Source organism: Sarcophilus harrisii, chromosome 1 (genome assembly GCF_902635505.1).
Source record: "Sarcophilus harrisii chromosome 1, mSarHar1.11, whole genome shotgun sequence".
NCBI classification, from domain to species: Eukaryota; Metazoa; Chordata; class Mammalia; order Dasyuromorphia; family Dasyuridae; genus Sarcophilus; species Sarcophilus harrisii.
In genome coordinates this window covers 643,296,660-643,316,343 of record NC_045426.1, presented here as the reverse complement: position 1 = coordinate 643,316,343, position 19,684 = coordinate 643,296,660, and the positions used below count along the sequence as shown (strand labels likewise).

The 19,684-nt window shown below is 43.0% G+C and overlaps 1 protein-coding gene across 3 annotated transcripts in view; it reads left to right on the top strand.

Moving 5' to 3' along the window:
* WDR97 (WD repeat domain 97) overlaps nucleotides 1-19,684 on the top strand; it is a 59,825-nt gene that overhangs the window by 12,456 nt on the left and 27,685 nt on the right. The window lies entirely within an intron of this gene.

The window sequence follows — 19,684 nt, the reverse complement described above, 5'->3', positions numbered from 1 at the left end:
TCTGTCACCATGGGTGCTGACTCACTGCCTCCCCCCCTTTCTGGTCTCGTCCACCTGGGGGGCAGATTTTGGTGCTAACATTATCAAGGGTCGGGACACTGGAAGGAGAGGAAGTTGGTGACTTAGAGGGTGTAGTCGGAGCTTGTCTCCGGTGTCCACCAGACCTGAGATAGCCCAGCTTTCCCCAGCCCCGCCCTCTCCCCACAGATAGTCCTTGGTGTCTGGTTCCTCCTTCCTATTGTAAGGACCCTCCCCCTTTCTCTTTTCCTTAGGTGAGGAACCTCGGGTCCTAATTCGAAGGACTTTTCCAGGATTTGTCTCTTGTTGTTACTGTCCGCGCCAAGTGTTATCTCCTTAGAGTGTTCTGGGTGGGCCTGGGGTGGCCAGACATCACACGGTCATAGATTTGCTGTAGATACATTGGAAAGAAGCATTGAAATCAGCTTGGGTCACCACCTGTTTTTACAAATGAGGAAACTTGGGTGGAAAAGTGACCTGCTCAAAGTCACACAAGGAGCTGAAGCTAGTCATTTACTAGAAATTCCAGGTTCTCAACACCATCCAATCCCACTGCATTTGGGGTTAAATCATTAGATCAAAGGAGGCCCTGGGCTGAGAATCTGTCCACTGTGGCCCTATGAGCAAGAGCCCACCTTGGAAAAGAAGGTAGACCAATGGGGGAAGGGGTGGGAAGAATCATAGAATGTCAGAATTGTAAAGGACCTTAAGAAGGAATTTAGCCCAATTCCCTTTATTTTCCAAATAAGGGAACCAATGGCTAAGGGCAAACAGAAAGGGGGGCTGAAATTGGCCTTTGAGGGAAGGAACCCACAGGAAAAAATGACCCTCACTTTCAAGAAAGAATCACCACTAAGGAGATTGATGGAGAAACTTAAGCTACACTCAGATGAGAAACCCAGCCCTAACCCCACTAACTGGTAAATGGGTTTTGGGGACTGACCTGGACAAGTTAAAGGCAGAGTAGGGTGGTGGATTCAGTCCAAGTCAACATGGCAGCCAAAGAAAGGCTAAAACTCTTGTAGGCTAAAACTGTATTAGGAGGCGGAGGAAGGACTAATGTTTCTTGTATTCTGCTCCAGGCAGACTACCTGGAATAGTGTGCTTAATTGGGGGTATCACCTTTTTAGGAGTATGTGGATTGACTGCAAAATGTCTGGTGGAGGGTACTCCAGAACTCTGCCAAAGGAACCAAAAATAGCCAGAAAGAGAAAACTTTTAAGGAAGGATATGATGGTGAGCAGTCTTTGATGGACTGTCTTTTTAAAGAATGATTATTTTGCTTGACCTTATGAGGAGCAGTGGAATATGGCACAGAGGCAGATTTCAGCTCAAAGCACGGAAAAACTTCCTAATTACAGCTTCCAGAAAATGGACTTCTTAGGGCATTGAGTTCTCTGTCACTAAGGACATTTGAGAATACAGAAGGGAACGCTTGTAGGAAAGATTGTAGAGGGGTTTTTGTTTAATGTTTTTTGTTTTGTTTTGGTACTGACTGGATTAGCTGCCCTTGAAGATTCTGTGATAAGCTCTGGGGGCTCTGGGACGGGGAAAGCAAGGTGAGGACAGGCTGAAAGGTAGACAATGTTTGGGGCCCAGCAGGGAAAGGTTTTTTTGGTATGGAATTGACCTAAGGCAAAAGGCCAACCTGGCTGTCAGGTTCTGTTTGTGAGACGAGCCCTTGGATCTGATACACTGATGCTCCCTCGCTTTGCTGCTGAGCACTCTTCGCAGACTCTATTTTCTATTCTCCTCAGGATCCCCCTCTGCCCTGCTCTGGATGTGTCTTCCAGTAAAGGGTACAAGAGATGTGGTTAGACAAGTTTATTTAAAAAACAAAAGTCGTGGGATTTTGGTAGATCACAAGCTCAGCCAGTAAACACTCTATGAGAGCATGCTATGAATGAGAGTAGGTGGTCTACTGCTCCGATGGGAGGGGGTAAGGGATTGATGGGTCGTTCTGCTGGAGCAGTTTTGGAGGCTGTGTTTTAGGTAAAACACTGACAAAATGGAAACAGGGTCAAAGAAGAGTTTTGTGTTGTGAGAAACAGCAGCAGGCCAGCTATAAATGATTGTCCTCCCTCTCAGAGACCAGAAGGGACCACAAGATAACTTATGCCCAGAAGCAGTAAGATGGAAAGTGGGAGCCAAAGAGGTAAGCTGGTAAATGGGTTTCAATTTGAACCCTTCTTCCAAGTGGCAGCTGGGGGATATTTTCATTAGAACTCAAGACATTGCTAATTACCATTCATAAACGAAAAAGGTTGGCATGGTGAACTGACTCTGCATGAGAATTAGTCCATGGAGCTACCAAAAAAATTAGGAAGATTGAGGGTCTTGCTTACCATGTACTGAGAAGGTAAAAGGAATTTTCCATGACCAATGTCCAAAATGCACCATTTATTTCTGCAAAGTGATCTCCCTCAGATGTTTTTCTGCTTCCTGGCTTACCTCTCATTCTTTGAAAGAATGGGGAAAAGTGCTTTGAAGAGAAAAGCAATCTGGAGAGACAACAGGGAATCAACTTGTCATGAGCTTAGAGGTGGGGAGAGGTATATTAGAAGAATCTGATCCAGAAGAGAACTACTGAACATTTGAAGCTATTTAGATCAGTTTATCACCATTTTTATTTATTTTGTGATCTGGACTCCCTGACAGTCTGGCAATGCTTAGAAGCCCCTTCTAGGAATGTCATTTGTAAGTTCATAAAATGAAATACATAAGATTACAAAAGGAAACCAGTAATATTGAAAATAGTTTAAAACATTTTGGGAAAAATTCACAGCCCCCTAAATTAAAAATCTATATTATAAAGATTGAAACTGTACCCTTTGAGGAGGAAGCAATCTCTTGTTCGTCAAGGAATGATGTGGACCCATAAGAGCCTGCCACGAAGTGTCAACTGGCCAAGGGAATGATGACTTTCTGAGTTATCTCCCCAAATTTGACAACCACCACTCAGGTCTTAATGATATACCTGAGGACAAATGGTAACTGCCAGAAAGAAGCTAGAAAATGATTAAAAAGTCTTGGCAAGGTGGTGGTTTCATTACTGCTGCCAGGTAAATGTATGGACTAAAAAAGGCAAATTTGTGGAGTGAATATGCTAATTAGGAAGATGGGGATTTTGGATTTCTGGACTATGCCTTAGAAAATAAGCATGATAAATTCTTGTCCTGAGGACACCTTTCAAGGACTGGTAAGAGTGTGATGGCCTTGAGCGTTATGAATCCCATCAAGATGATTTTAACTTGAAACTGGAGCAGTAAGGCGAAAACTGCCCACATATCAATTTGCCAAGGCAAGCGCCACAGAAGGGAGCAGGCACAATTAGGAAGAAGAGCAGTATCGAGGACCCAAAATTTACAGAAGACTTAGCAAGGAAACACATGGCCCCAGATGCCAATGCACAAAAGTACAAAGTAGAAGAAAGCTACAGCCATCCGAGGCTGGCCTGAGGGGCAAGGTCTCGGGCGAAAGGCCACAGGTTCCACTGGCCTCTGTCCAGTGGTTTAGCACAGTGCCTGGTACATAGAAAGTGCTCAATATGAAGGAAAATTAGAAACAGAGAGGGGGTTATTTGACTTACTTTTATCCCTTCCTTTCTTTAAACTGAGGAAGGCTAAAACAAAACCCAGGATAAATTGGTGATAGAACCTACTCGTCCTTAATTGCTCATCGCAAGGGTACTGAAAAAATGGATGGGGATGACTACTTATCACTGATCCTGAAATTGTAAAGATTGCGGAGGATGGGAGAGATGCAGGATTGGAGAAATGCGTCCCGATTTCCTAAGAGACGAAGGTGGAGTCTCTGCATTCCTTAGAAAGTGAAGCCAAACTTCACCACTGGGCGACATCACAGATTGATATGATGCTCACAGAAAATCCCATGCTCAACCCTGGGGTGTCCTGCCCTGCCAAGTGGAAGTCCTAATTGCAGGGCGCTCGTCGGCTCTTGTCTCCTTGCACTGGACCCGGCCAAACCTCACCCGCTTCAACTAGATTTCAACGATTGGTAATACGCTGCTGGAAGAACGGCATCGGATCTGGACAAAAAGACAGTTGGATATTGTGTGCAGTGTTTGTTCTTGGCATAGGAATAACAAAAGCAAATACTGCCAAGGAAAATATTAGAGAAGAGAAAAAGCTATCCAGTGGCTGCGTGCCTGGGCTGCATCTGAAGTCCCCAGATGCAAGACGGCCTGGGAGCCGGGGGCTCAAACCCAGAAACGATAGTTGTTTCCTGTGCTGCTAGCAGGGGAAGGGTCCACTTGATGCTTGAGTTACTTCCCATAAGATTCAAAGAAGTTTGAAGGCAGAATTTTAATGCAGTTTGATTTAGGAAGTAGATTTTCCTTGGTCTCAGTTACTGACAGTCCTTGGCAGTGATAGCCGATTCTGGCCTACAGGTAACCCCTCACAGCAGCCCAGGAGCACCATTGATCTGTCTTGTCCTCTCGGCCATGGGGTTCCTGAGCGTGACTCCTTAGCCTGTGGTTTCCTTGGGCCATTTCCTACAATTTTCTTGCCCTCCTGATCTTGACCCGACCATTCTACATCAGGAGAGATTAAAGGGGGACAGTGTGAAAGGGAAGGCCACCATATTACTAGGGATGGTTTATGAATTTTTAGAAAAGGAAATAGCTAAAAGCATTACTTTATTGGAAACAGGTCCTAGGTCTGGAGGAGAACGTAGAAATATTAAATCTAGATTTCATCAAAGTATTCAGCAAATGGAGAAGGGATGTGTGTGTGTGTGTGTGTGTGTGTGTGTAGGATGGGTTTGAGGATAGGGTAAACTCAGCACCCTTGGACATATGAATGGAATTATGTCATCTCTGGAGGTTGGTGAAACAGTGACCTGGCTGGCTTTGTTGGATATTTGTTGTCAGTGCCTTGGATGGCCGTTTTACAGATGACATAGTCTAAGGATGGTTAACTGGTTGGACAGGCCAGAATTCAGAGATGTCACTTTTACAGGATGACCTGAAGCTAAAAAGACGGGGATAAATGTAAAGAGTGACAGCTGGATCTAAGGGGATGGAGGGATGCCTAGTTCATAGTTTTAGGGGTCTGTAGATGGCAGGGGTAGTCTTGAGCTGCCTTAAGAGCAGTGTGGTGTCCAGAACTAGGGAGCTAGTCTTGCTGCACTGTTGTGAATGGCACAACACAAATGGGTCATTTATTGAGAGAATTCATGCTTTTATACCTTAAAACCATAGATTATTATTTGAAGCATTGTTCTGTGACCAATCCTGGTCCCTGTTTTTCTCAGGTCTTAGTTCCTGAAACATATTGTGATTTTCTGGAGACTCAATCTTGTGTAAAGTTCATAGTGCCCCAGTAAAGGTGCCAGGACCTTATGTTTTCTCATGATTTCAAGCTTAAATGCACCCTTGATTTATCTTAGGAGGAGGGGAATATCCCAGTTATCAAAGTCTCTAGCTTCCTGGGAGTTCTCTACACTGCACTCTATCAGATCACAAATTGTTTATTGACTACTAGGATGGGTCAACTAGGATGAGGAACTGGTGACTTGTGAAGGCTCAGCTAAAGGAACTGGGGGTATTTCATCTGAAAAGATGGCATTATGAGGGTACAAGATGGCAGTCTTCAAGTATTTGAAGACTTGTCTGAATTAGGAGTAAAAGGGGAAAACCCTAGACTTGTACAGTTGTATTGAGGGAGGAGATTAGATTCCTGTTCAGGTATGGGTCAGACTAAATGAACTTTCTGGTCCTTCATTCTGACAATTTATGATTCTCTATAGGCCCCATCTGTTCTTTCCCTAATTTAGCAGACACTGCCCTCCCCAGCTTTTGTCTGGGAAGATGGTTTCTGGTCTTAATCTCTCTGGACCAGTAATCCAGAACAGTCCCACCAAACCACCTTTAAAGAATGGTCAGTCCTTGCCCTGCCGTGTCCAGGAGCCTCAGAATAGCTCGCTTCCCCTCTCCACATTTCTACGCAAGGTCCAGCTTCTCTCTATGGAGTCTCCTGGGATCCCTAAATATTTAAACTTCTATCAAGTCAGCCACCCCTGCAGACTCAGACTTAAGTTTGGGGGCTCCTTTGGACTGCTTGAAAGAGTTTCCCCTTTATGTGGTTATTAGTCTGTCAGACTGGGCAATCAGTGCTTGAGTTTGAATTGCAAGATGCTGAAAGTGTGTCTTATGTTTAGAAGGCTAGAGACACTTGACTGAACACAGAGGATCAGGTAGGAATTAGCAGTCCCATGGTCCAAACCCAACAGCCATTAAATGGTGACCCACCTTGGCTGCATTCTGGTGAGGGGAGGGGTGTTGCCTCAATACCCAGTGTTCAGGTGCCATTCCTTTGTAGGGGTTGTGTCCCCTAAGGAGGGCTGAATGGGAAAGTCCTTATTCTGCCCTTGTGGCCCTGGGTGAGTTTTTTTGGGAAATTATGATACCTGAGATAGCCACGGCATCCCAGGGTAGAGAGATTACATGGAAGCTTTAAGACATGAGGGCTGTGAGATGTTGTCTAGGAGGGAGCTAGAGGAAGCCAGGATGAAGGATCCATGCTTGTAGTCATGGAGTTAGTAGCCCCTCATGTGGTTATCTGGATGATTGCTGGGTCTCCCCCTTTGTACCTGGTATCAGAACCAGGCTGGGTTCTGTGGGAGCCAAGCCTCTGTGGGCAGGCTCTCAGCCCTCTTAGGATGAGGACACTGGGCTCTGGAAATAACTTGTTAATTTTAAGCAGTTGGAAAGTCTTGAAAAACCAAGATGAACCCAAGAGGGCCAGGAATGACTTGGCAGGCTCAGGAGATGTGGGATCTTTAGGTGACTGACCTCCGAGACCCGGCATCTGTGCCAGCCAGCCTAACTTCGCTTGCCACATTAGGGTAAATGCCCACCATTACATGCCTGGGCCTTTGGAGCCTGGGATGCTCAGGGGGTCTGGGATGAGGGCAAAGGGAGAGCAGGCATCCTTGGTCTATCTTGGCCCTAAAAGTTCACAGGGCCAAGTCAGCCTGGCTAGAATGTATTTCCCAAGGCTTGGGGAATCTCAAAAGCCTGTTTCTGCCCCACTCCACAATCCCTTTGGACCTTTGTCATTCCCTTAATATGCTCAGTCTTCTGGAGTGTCCCCTGACTAGTTTGTCCAACGTCCCTCCTGGGAAGCCAAACTCCAATCTGTGAGCTCTCCTGTTCGTAGGAAAGTCTCTCAGGTTGCAAAGGGACAGGTTGCCATTCGCCAGCTGCTATATTTTGTAGGACACAGAGAAAATTGGGTGCCATGTATGCATTCAGCACATACTGGGTAGCAGCAACTCTGTGCAGGGCTTTCCTGGGGGGAGAGGGTCCTACTGCCCAGAAGCTCCTAATGCAGCTGGGGGTCCCTGGACATGGCTCGGTCAGGAAACGTGGGCCCCACCTTGAGGAGCTGACCACCAAAGTTCATTGTGTCGCACTCTAGTTAGAAGTAGCTCTGGGTTTGAGCAAAAGTTCCAGGACAAGCTGGGTCACAGACTGACAGCCAAGTGCCAGGAGGCCTAGTGTTGGCTGAAGTCAAGAGCAACTCTCAAACCAAATGAGGGGTTTGCTGCATTGGGGAGGAACTGCTGCCCCAGCATATCGGACCTAGGAAGGAGGGGGATCCTAGTGTCAGAGAAGGAGCTGGGAACGCGCTCTCTGAAGAGACTTGGGAGAAGATGGCGGTGGGAGAGCATGTCTTACCAAAAGGGATTCAGGCTTGCTCTTTGCTTCTCCCCCAACACAAAATTGGGAGCAAAGGAAACTTTTAGGGCTTGGGAAATAGGATCAGTTGGATTTAGTCCAACTACTTTTCATCTTAATAAAATCATGTCCAATCAGCTGGACACCTACTCATTCTATGGAGGATGTTTAAGTCTGGGGGGGGGGGGGAAACTTGTAGAACTGGGATGTCGTATTTAAGCTTAGGTTTTCTGACTTCCCCATCTACAAAATATGGTTTCCATTACAGCACAGTCCAGCCAGACTCAAAAATTTGTCAAGAGAGTTTAGAGCTGGAAGAGGTCATTAGCTGAACTCGTTGTACAGATAAAAGAAACTGAGGCTCAGATTTTAACTGACTAGCCCAAGGCGCCGGGTTTAAAGTGGGAGAACTGGGATTTGAATCAACCCAGTGCTTTTCCAAATGCAACATGCTCTTCCCAACCCTGTCATGAGAGTTTTGTTCTAGGCTGTCTTCTTTCTTGCCTATTCTAGCCATATATAATTGTGGAGAGACAGGGGCTTTTACTTGCATTTCAGTGTCCAAGATGGGCCTGCTTGGGTGTTCTCATCCTCTGGGGTCACCCATCTGGTCATCACCTCAGATATGTTTCAGACACATCCCAAGACATCCATCCTTGGGCAATAGAATCTTTCCCAAGCTTCCCCTCACCCATTTTAAGGGGTACTATCCCTGTTAATCACCCCATGCCCCATTGCCTTTGGGGCCATTTGGTCTCCTTTCCCCTAAATTCCTCTTGGGAAGGCAAATTCTGAAAATGGAACCATGAGAGAGAGACTGACTAGGAAGGAAAGGGGAGAAGGAAAGTTTTCTGAATCTCCTGGGGAAAAAAGTGCTACAGTTCTTTCATTCTACAAATACTGAGCACCAACTTCCCTATTCCCTATGAAGGCGAGAGAGAACCATCATGTTCAGTTCTGAGCTCCACACTTTCTGGAAGAATTCTGACATCCAGAGGAGGGTGGCCAGGAAGGTGATGCAAGTGGAGACCTGGGCATTTGAGAAGTGAAGAAACTGGGAGATAAGAAATGGAGGTGGGGGAAGAGGCAGAATATTCCCTTTTTGTCACAGAGCTAGAAGTAGGGAATATATTTGGAGGAAGGTACATTTGGGGGCCATGAAAGGAAAACATTAAAGCTGACTGAAAATTTAATGGGCTCTCCCAAGATGTTTTGTTTTGACAAAAGGTAGGTTTATTTAGGGAAGAGGTTATAGACAAAATGATGGGATACGTTAGACACCAGAAATGGTAATTATGGAGTAGATTGGAACTCTCACCCAGTAGAAAGGGAGCACTCCATGAGGTTAGGGATGCCCTTAGCTATTAGGCTAAGTCCTGAAAGGTTCTTTGCACCTCAGAAGTGTAATAGATTTAGGGGAGATATTGAGGGACATAGAGGAGTAAAACACCCCACAAGGCAGAGTGCCAGTGGCAGACTGACCCACAGGAAAGCAGTAGCAAAGCCATAGCCCAAAAGCTGTTTTATAAGAGAATTTAGCCTCAGGAACTTGACAAAACTTGGATTTGACTGAATTACCTCTAGAGGATGGGATCACAGAATTAAACTGATCTCCATTATCTTCCTGCCTGCCCCAGGAAATTATTTCAGTTTCTGCCCACCATACCCACCAATCAGGACCTCATTTCCCCACTTTTTAAAACTTTGGAGAAGTGGGTTGGGGACCAAGAACTGTTACTGTATATTCAAGTGGAAGCTGGATGACATTTGAGAATATTGTAGGGGTAATTGCGGTCCTGCTCAGGTACTAGTCAAACTAGATGAATAGTGATGTTTATAGAACACTTAAGTTCATAAGGCCTTATATGTAATCTCTCTTGATCCTCACAACAATCCTATCGTTGTAGGTGCTGTTATCCTGCTTTTGCAGAGGAGGAAACTGAGGCTGAGATAGATTGACTTGCCCATGATCATACAGCTAATGAGGCAGGATTGATTTCAAGTCTTCCTGACTCTTAAGACCAGCACTCCTAATTGTCTCAGGTCACCTTTGAGATCCCTCCTAACCCCTAGGTTCTGTGGTTCAGTTTCTGCCTAAAGGGAGTCCTTTCCCCAATGGGTATCAAAAGGATGCTGTGGCCATCTGACCAAGGCTAAAGAAAGGGAATACGCATTTACATAGCAACTACTCTGTAAGAGGGATTGTGCACAACCCTAGGAAGTAGATGCTATTACCTCACTTTAGACTTGAGGAAACAGAGGCAAAAAGATGACTTGCCCAGGGTCTGTCTGAGCTGTCTCCCAGAGCAGCACTCATTCTGCACCACCAGCTGCCTCAGCAGCTGGAGTTCTGTATACAGTCTTGTATAAGACCAGAATGGCCACTTAAAACCCACCGTGCCATTCAAGGAGCAGAGGAAGTAGGGGGGATCGTTAGCCTTGAGAGGTCAGCATAGGATGTTTACTATGGGCCAGACACTGTGCTAAGTGCTGGGGATACAAAGAAAAAGCCCTTACCCTTGAGGAGGACAAGGAGTAATGGGGAAGACAAATATGCAAACAAGTGTGTAAAAATTACATATTTGAGGCAAGTTGGGAATGATTTCAGAGGGGAGCTACTAGTAAAACCAGGAAGGGCTTCTTGTAGCATCTGGGCTGAGGCTTGAAGCCAGGAGGAAGAAATGAGAAGGGAGAGTATTCCAGTGATGGTGGAGCAGCCTATCAAAAGGGATAGAATATTGGAAAGGGCCAGGTTCTGAATGGCCTTAAAACCCAAACCCCAGCCACTGAGCTTGAGGGAAGTGACTTGTTTAGGCTTGCACTTTTGAAGGTCACTTGGGAAACTGGGTAAGGAGGGTGGCCTGAGTAGGGAGACCAATCAGAAGTGAAAAAAGTGTTTTCTAAGGTAAAATTGACAGGATTTGGCTATAGCTTAGGGGGAGTTGAGAGAGATGACAATTGGGAAAATAGTGGTACCCCTACAGTAACAGGGAAATTGAGGAGAGGGGAAGATTTGGAAGGAAAGACTTGCATTTGCTTTTGGATGTGGTTATGGTTTGTAATATCCAATAGGAAGTTAAGTGATTTGAGTTTAGAGATTAGGGCTGAAGAATCAGATGTACAGAACCATATCCATGGAAGTCAGTCAAGAAGCATTAAGCACCTATGCATCAGTGTGCTAAGGGCTAGGGATATAAAAAGAGGTAAAAGACCCTGCTTCCATGTTCAGGCATTTGTCATACCTATGACTCCATTTGAGATGTATAGTTTTCCTTCTCCAGCTCATTTTACAGATGAGGAAACTACAAGGTTAAGTGGCTTAACTAGTGTCTTGAGTCTGGATTCAAACTCTGGTCTTCCTGACTCCAGGCCTGGCCACCTAGCTGCCCCTTGGACCTCACAAGTACTATGTGCAAAGGGGATATTTACAGGACTTTTAAATAAGGATTGGAAAAGTTAGTTGGCACTTTAAAGGAAGTCGGAAAAGCCAGTAGATGAAGCAGAGGAGGAAGTGTGTTCCAGGCATGGAGGAAATGGCAGAGAAAATAACCAGCCAAGAGAAAGGCTTGTGGAACAGCCAGGAAGTTCGTGTCAGGGAGAACAATATAAGAGGCAGGGAAGGACTTTGAATACCGAACAGGATTTTGTATCTGATCCTGAAGATGGTAGAATATCACTGGAACTGAGTAAAGGTGTGACATAGTGGAAACTGTGCTTTAGGAAAGAAACTTTGTCGGCTGAATGGAGGACAGATGGGAGAGGGGAGATCCTGGAGGCAGGCAGAGGAAAGAATGTGAGAAATGTTGCAAAGATAAAAAGACAGTTCTTGGCAATACTGGAGATGAGAGGAGTAAAAAATGCCCAAATTGGCAGCCTGGAGGAACTGTAAGGATGGCAATCCCCTTAATAGGAAAGTTGAGGGAAAAAATGAGTTCCATTTTTGATGTGTTGAGTTTAAGATGTCTACTAGACATTCAGTTTAAGATAATCTGAAATGTGATTAAAGATGATAAGCCTGAAGATCAGGTTAGGAAAGCTTTGAGAATCATCACAGAGATGGTAATTCAATCCATGGGAGCAGATAAGGCACCGAATGAAATATTGAGAAGGTACCCTAGGACATGCTATGGGACAACTATTGTTAGAGGCATCTTATTTTATCTTAACGAGGATCCAGCAAAGGAGACCGAAGATAGAACCAGGAAAAAGTGTCCCAGAAACCTGAAGAATATCCAGGAGAAGGTGATCGATCAACAGTGTTAAAGGCTGAAGTGAGAGCAAGAAAAAAGAGAAAAAGCCAGTTTGGCAGTTAAAAGGTAATCGTTAACTCTGGAGAGAGCAACTTGAGTGGAATGAAGTTGAAAGCCAAATTATAAAGGATTCAGAAAATGGGAGAAAAAATGGAGGCACCCGTTGTAGACAGCCTGCTGGAGGTTAAGCACCTAAGGGAAGTCATGGGACACTAGTGGAGAGGGAAGGATCGAGTGAGGGACTTTTTGGGAATGGAGACGCAGACATGGTTGTAGATGGTAGAGAAGGAATCAGATTGTGGGGCAATGTGTTTCAGCCAGGATGGAATTGGGAAAGCTTATGGAGCGAGACGTGAGAAGGAGACAGTGGCAGAAGACATTTGAAGGGTCTGAAGAGGGAGCTCCTGGTGAATGACCTTAATTTCTATAAAACAGAAGGCGGGGTTTGGGGAGGATGGAGAAAAAGATTTAGAAAAACAGTGGGATACAATGAATTGGTGAGGAGTTTAGAAGAATTGCGCAGTGAGGGGTATAGGGTGTGTTCAGGGAAGATCAGGATCTCTGCTGTGAGGTTTTTTTCAGGGCTGCTTATCCACTTTGGGGTCCATCTGATTCACCCAGTTCTCACCCCAAGAAGCCATAGTAGGGGGGCAGCTGTACCCTGTAAGACCACCTCAGCAGATGGGCTAAATTAGGTGTAACGGGATTCATGAGTGAGCTAGGGGAGGGCCTTCCCCAAGACTTCACCCAGTGGAATGGGCAGGTGAGAAAAGTTTGTTTCAGTGGCCATGGAAGTGAAACGTGCTGTGGGGAGCTCAGAACCTGGTCAGACATTAACAATGTTGTGGTGGACCATGGCCAGTTGTCCTGACGCTGGGCTGAGAGAATGAAGAGTAGGACTCTTCCTTACTTAAGTCTGATTTACACATGAATCAACAAACCATTTTTATCATTTCTACCTCAAAAGCCCTGTGCTGATAGGCAAGTGATGAAGCAGCAGGTACAGATAGCTTGGGACCTGGAGGGTCAGCCCTGCATACAGACAGCCCAGGCCATGGGGGGGATCTTCTCCCTGGATGAAGCAGCAGGCCACTGGATCTCTGAGCAGCCTTGTTAAAGGAACTCATTGCTCCCTACAAGGAAGGGGCGAGAAAAGATGCCCTAAGATTTTTCTGCTTTGCCCAATATTTTGCTTTATTGCAGTAGGCAGGGACCCCTTCTACTAGTAAACGGCACGCTAAAGGCTACTGTTACCGACTCGACTCTTGGGAATACTCCTCAGTAGCCATAGCTGCAATGTTTCAGGATACGTCAGAATCAGAAAAAACAAATTAGACCTAAAAGTGTCTTCCAAGCTAACAGTAGCCTCACCTAAGCCTCTGCTTGCTACAAGAATGTCTACCATAAACAGGTTTAGAAGCAAAAGAAAACTCAAAAATAACAAAATAACTTCATGATTTTAGTATGGATTTAAACCATAATCTATGGTATGAAAAACCATTGTTCAACTGCAAAAACTAATGGCCAATCTATGTAAAACCCACCCACTAATAAAAAATCATCAATCACACCTTTATCCACCTTCCAGCATCCTTCAACATCTCTACTTGATGGTTACAACTCCCTAGGAGGAGTCTGCCTCATTATCCAAATCCCAACTGACTTATTTTTAGTTATACACTACACTTAGATCTTATCAAGTAGCCCTTATCTGTCATGATGTTAATAGCAGATTAATCTGCAACTCCATGTAAACAGGGCTTCAATATTTTTCATAAGCTTATTGCCACACGTAGGCCGAAGAATTTACTATGCCTCCTACTTACATAAAGAAACTGTAATAACCACTTTCATAGGCTATGTCCTTCCTGAGGTCAAATATTTTGAGGGCCATCCCTTATACTGGCACAATCCTAGTAGAATGAATCTGAGGGGGTTTCAGTAGATAAAGGCATTCTTAACCCAATTTTTCACCTTTTACTCATAACATTAGCCATCTTGTACCTACTTTTCCTACATGAAATAGGCTTAGACAACCTCTCCAGCATCAACCCTGACTCAGACAAAATCCTTTTCACCCCGACTATATCATCAAAGAGCATTAGGATTAGCGTTTCTACCACCAGCCTTTCACCAGACCAACTAGGTGACCCAATTTCATCTCCCAGTCCCTTGAACATCCCCACATATTAAACTAGAATGGTATTTTCTATTTGCATATGCAATTCTATGTTCAATTCCCAATAAGTTTTAGCCTCCATCCTAGTAATTATCCCACTCCTCACATCCGGGCAACAAAGCCCTATATTCCCACCAGAGCCTCACTATTCTGAATCCTAACAGCAAGCAAGCTATTCGTACTTACCTGAACAGAGGTCAACCAGTAGAACAGCCATATGTCATTGGCTAAGTAGCCTCAATCATATACTACTTCCTAATTCTTATTCCAATACAGGATTATTTGAAAACTATATGCTAAAACCTAAGTGAAGAATCCAAGTAATTTTAAATATTGGCCTTGTAAGCCAACAATGAAGGAAAATTATTTCCTAGAACACATCAAGGAGGCTTTACATATTACCAACACCTAAAGCTGATATTCTCATTAAACTACTTCCTGACACAAACCTGCTCGATCAATAATCAATAATAAAATAATAATAAAACACAAGATAAATTTCAATTTATATACTATTCCAGAATTTAAAATTTTTATATTAGACAAATGTGTTACATTAAATCTGATTATCACATATTTATGTAGAGCATGCATGTATATTCCCTTAATATATAAGTATACAGACATAAATATGACATTTATGTATATAGAACATAGCTATTCCACTAGCAAATGAGAATATATATTATATCCACTAATTACATAACAAAATAGTATTTATATCAGATTTAATTTATGCATATCTTTTTTCCCTAATAGCTTTTTTCAGAATACATGCAAAAACAGTTTTCAACATTCACTTTTGCAAAACCTTGTGTTCCAAATTTTTCTCTTCCCCCACCCCACTTCCCTAAACATGAAGCAATTCAACATCATGTTAAACATGTGTACTTTTATACATGTTACCATATTAATCATGCTGCACAAGAAAAATCAAAAAGGAAACGAGAAAAAAAAGTGAAATATTGTGATCCATCCTTAGTCCCCCTAATTCTCTCTGGGTGCTGATGGCTCTATCATAAGTCCATTGGAACTGGCCTGAATCACTTCATACATGCATATCTTCCTAACAATAAATACATATTATAGTACATAAGATATCAAATAGACATTACATCAGTGAAGATCATAAACTTTATATTAGCAGATTTCAACCCTTAGGGAAAGTTACAGGAAAATTGCATTGCCTGGAAAAGTTCATCAATATTTAACATCAGCTTCATGATGGTCTGCTTGCCTGGATTCTGGATGATGGACAATGTTCACACTTTCCCAGTCAGCAGTGGAGTGAAGCAGGGTTGTGTGCTTGTTCCCATGCTTTTTAGCATGTTTCAGCAATATCAGAAACCTTCAATGAAAACAAAAATAGCATTCAAGATCAACTATACCACACAGAGTAAAATACCTTGCAAAGGCTGTAAGCTAAGACTAAAGTGGAGGGAGAATTGGTGCATGACTTTTTGTTCACAGATGATTATATTCTCATGCAGACTCTGAGACCAAGATACAACAAAGTATGGATCAATTCTCTTGCTGCTTGTGCTAATTTTGGCCTACACCTGCAAGGAAACACAGGTTCTCCACCAAACAGGACCACATGGTTCATACGTGGAAGCCTAAGAAGAACTACAGTAAGCAGGGAAATTTATGCTGTGGATACGGTCTGACCTCAACAATGTACTTTTGAAGGATATGCACATGGATGAGATCGGCAGCGTTGCTAGAGCTAGCTCAGTGTGTCGGGAGAAGGAAAGTGACAGTCAGACTGAAGGTCTACAGATCCATTGTGCTGACTTCATGGTTGTGAAACCTAGAAAGTATCAAGACTCTGAGCCAAGAAACTGAATTGTTTGCGTTTGAATTGTCTTAGGAAGATTCTGAAGATCACCTGGCAGGATCAGGGACCAGACACCGAGGTTCTTAAACTAAACTGAGAAGTGCAACTGCATTGGGCTAGCCACACCAAATATACGATTGCCTAAAACTGCAAGTGCTCACAAGGTCGGAAGAAAAAAAGGACACTCTCAAGGTGTCTCTGAAGAACTTTGGGGAGCCACCGGCGCGGGACCATCCAGCACGTGATTGGGCTGAATGGAGGGATTTAAGATGTTTTTAGGGAAAGCCAGTTTGTATATAGAGAGTCCCTTAGTATGAGGGCAGGAGTTGGGGAGGAAGTAAAAACTGTGAACCAGGTACCAAACTTGCTGAGAAAGGAAAGGGAGTGACAATAATTACCAGGATTTTGGTTGTGTGATCTATATTAATTTCAAAGCTGGAGAGGTTAGTGAATGATAGAGGGAGGGAGATTGAAACATTTTTTAGGTACCCACTAAAGCGCTAAATGCTGCAAATGCAAAAATGGACAAAGTTTCTGCCTTAATGATCTTACAATTTAATGGAGATAGGCAAACAAATAGATACAATGGGAGCTATGTACAGGATAAATAGGTAATAATGAACGGGGGAGGTACTAGCTTGGGAAAGGTTCCTACTGGAATTCTGGTTGGAATTTAAGGATAACTAGGGAGGTCAGTAGTCAGAGTGGAGGAAAGTAAGACAGTCAAGGAAAATGCCCAGAGCCAGAGGACTGAGTATTTTGTTCATAGAACAGCCAGGAGGCCAGGATTGAGTAGTGAAGTAAGGAATGAGGAGACTAAAAAGGCAGGAGGGGACTAGGTTAGGAAGGGCTTTGAATGGGAAACAACGTTTTTTTTTTTTTGTTTTTTTTTTTCTATTCTAGAGGCAATAAGAAACCATTAAGAGTTTATTGAGTAGAAATGGTGAGATGATATACCCGCACTTTAGGAAAAGCACTTTAATAGCTAGCTGAATGGAGGATGGATTGAAATAATTAGGAGGCAGAGAGACACAACAGGTTGTTATATAATACTCCAGAAGTGAGATGTGAGAGCCTGTATCAGGGTGGTAACAGGGTCAAAGGAAAGAAAGGGGTATATTTGAGAGATATGCAAAGATGGAAAAGACAAGCTTAGCAACAGCTTGGAGTGAGGAATCCAGGATGACCACTGGATATGAGGGACTGGGAGGATGGCTCTGCCCTCTATAGTAATAAGGAGGTTAAGAAGGAAGAAGGTTTGAGGAGGGAGGAAAGTAAGTTTTGTTTTGGACATACTGAGTTTAAGATGTCTATTTGGACATTCAGTTTTAGATATGGAATTAGAAGTCAATGTGAGGCAGGAAAAATAGATTTGAGAATCATCAGCATAGGAATGGGAGTTAAATCCATAGAGACTGATGAGATCACCAAGTGAAACAGTGTAGAAGAGAAAAGGGCTCAAGCCAGAACCTTGAGGGCACCTTTATGGTTAGAGGGCATAATCTGGATGAGGATCTAGTAAAGGAGACAGTCAGTTTGGAGGAGAGCCAAGAGAGTATTCCAAAAACCTATTTTAGGGAAGAGGAGAAAAACAATTGGGAATCAAAATCAAAATCAAAAGTGAATGTTGAAAATATGTAATTGGAAAAATAAAATAATGAATTAAAAAAACTAGAAGACTATCAAGGAGGAAAGAGATAATGAGGATTGAGCAAAAGTCATTAGATTTGGCAATTAAGAGATCATTAGTAGCTTTGGAGAAAGTCGTTTTGGTGGAAAAATAAGATCAAAAGCCAGATTGTAAGGAGTAAGAAAATGGAAGCAGCTATCATGGATGACCTTTTCAAGGAGTATAGCTTCAAAGGGCTGAAGAAATCTAGAATAATAGGTAGTGAGGCTGGAAGGACCAACTGAAGACTTTTTCAGGATAGGGGAGACATGGTCAGGTTGGTAAACAGTGGGGAATTTCAGCAGACAGGAAAAGATGGAAAATAAAAGAATAGGAATGAGTGAGGGGGCAATCTGTTGGAAAAAATGGGATGATGGGCTAATTTATATGGGTAAATGTTAGTCATGGTAAGGTAACACCTCTTCATTAGGGATGAAGGAACCTGAGTTAATAGCTTAGGGGGGAAAGGAGCTCATAGCAAATGGTTTGAATCTTTTCTATAAAATATAAGTTATTAGTTGAGAGGGTCAGGTGCAGGGAGGAGGAGCTATGAGAAGTTGGAGAAGGGTTGAGAAGATTTGGAAGAGCCTCTGTGGAAAATGGGATTTAAGGAGTTGAAGGTGGCAGTGAGAGCCCAGTAACACAAAATCTTAGTAGACCCACCTCAATCCCTAGACTACAGAGTTTTCTCCAGCACATCTCCCCTGCACTCTCCACTTTTGTTACACGTGTAGGAATAATTGGTGAAGAGAATAATTGGTGGAAATAATCCAAGGCTGAGGCGTAGCTAAGTATAATTGGTGATAGGATAAAGAGGCCAGGGATTCCAGAGAGGAGGATAATGGACTTGAATTGGTTCACCAAGAGCTCAAGAGAATGAGAGTGGCTACTTCAGGGAAGATGGGCGGGACAGAAGTGAGTAGGCAAGGGGCTGGAAGCCATGGTGCAGATGAAAGAAGGAAGCAAGGTGAGATTGCTACTGGTTGTGTTTCATTTTCATTCTCAAGATCAATGGCATCAGGAGACTAGCAAGTGAATTTAAGTGCAGGGATGTGCAAAATATCAGTCAATGCAAACTAAGGAAGAGATATTTTTTTTTTGGGGGGGGGGGCTGCAATGAATCACTGTTGGCCCATGTTAATCTTTAGTTCATTAACCTAAATCCTAATCTTTGTCACCCAGATGTTTTCTAGCAAAATCTTTTCCATCCTATATTTGTGAAGTTATTTTTTAAAATTTAAGCACAAAACTTCATATTTCTTTATGCAAAGGCAGATAAAGTACTTGTGCCCAATACAAGGGCAGCATGTGATTTGAATGGTCTCCCTCCAAAGGAATATGATGAGATACTCTTGGAGTGGAGATATCAAACATGCAGGGCCCATGAAACTCTAGAATGTAATTGGAAAATATTTTATGAAATAAAAAATACAATAAAAATAGATAATAATACATCTTAAAACTTAAGTCAACTTGTAGCCCTCAAAAGATGGAGTAATAGTGCTGTTTCTATTTAAATTTGATTCCCCTCCTTTAGAGTACAATATTTCTGTAAGCCAGCAGGTGGTGCTCTTAGCTCACTTTATTTTTTATAGATATATTTCAATTTTATCCAATTAACATGTAAAATTTTTCAACCTTCATTTTTTACAATTTTGAGTTCCAAATTCTCTCCAACTCTCCCTCCCCTTTCCCTTTATAGAGAAAGCAAGCTATTTGGTAAAGGTTATACATGTACAGCCAGTAAAACATTTAGTCGTGTGAAAAAACAAACAGCCCAAACAGAACCCAAGAAATATAAATTTAAAAAAATATGGTGTGATCTGCATTCATATTTCATCAGTTCTTTCTCTGGAGGTGAATAACATTTTTCATGATGGTTTCTTCAGAATTCTTGGATCTTTGCATTGCTGAGAATAGTTGTCATTCACAATTGATACAATATTGTTTTTGTTTTGGTTTGGTTTTTTTAACTATGTACAATGTTCTCCTGATTCTGTTCATTTCACTTTGCATTAGTTCATGT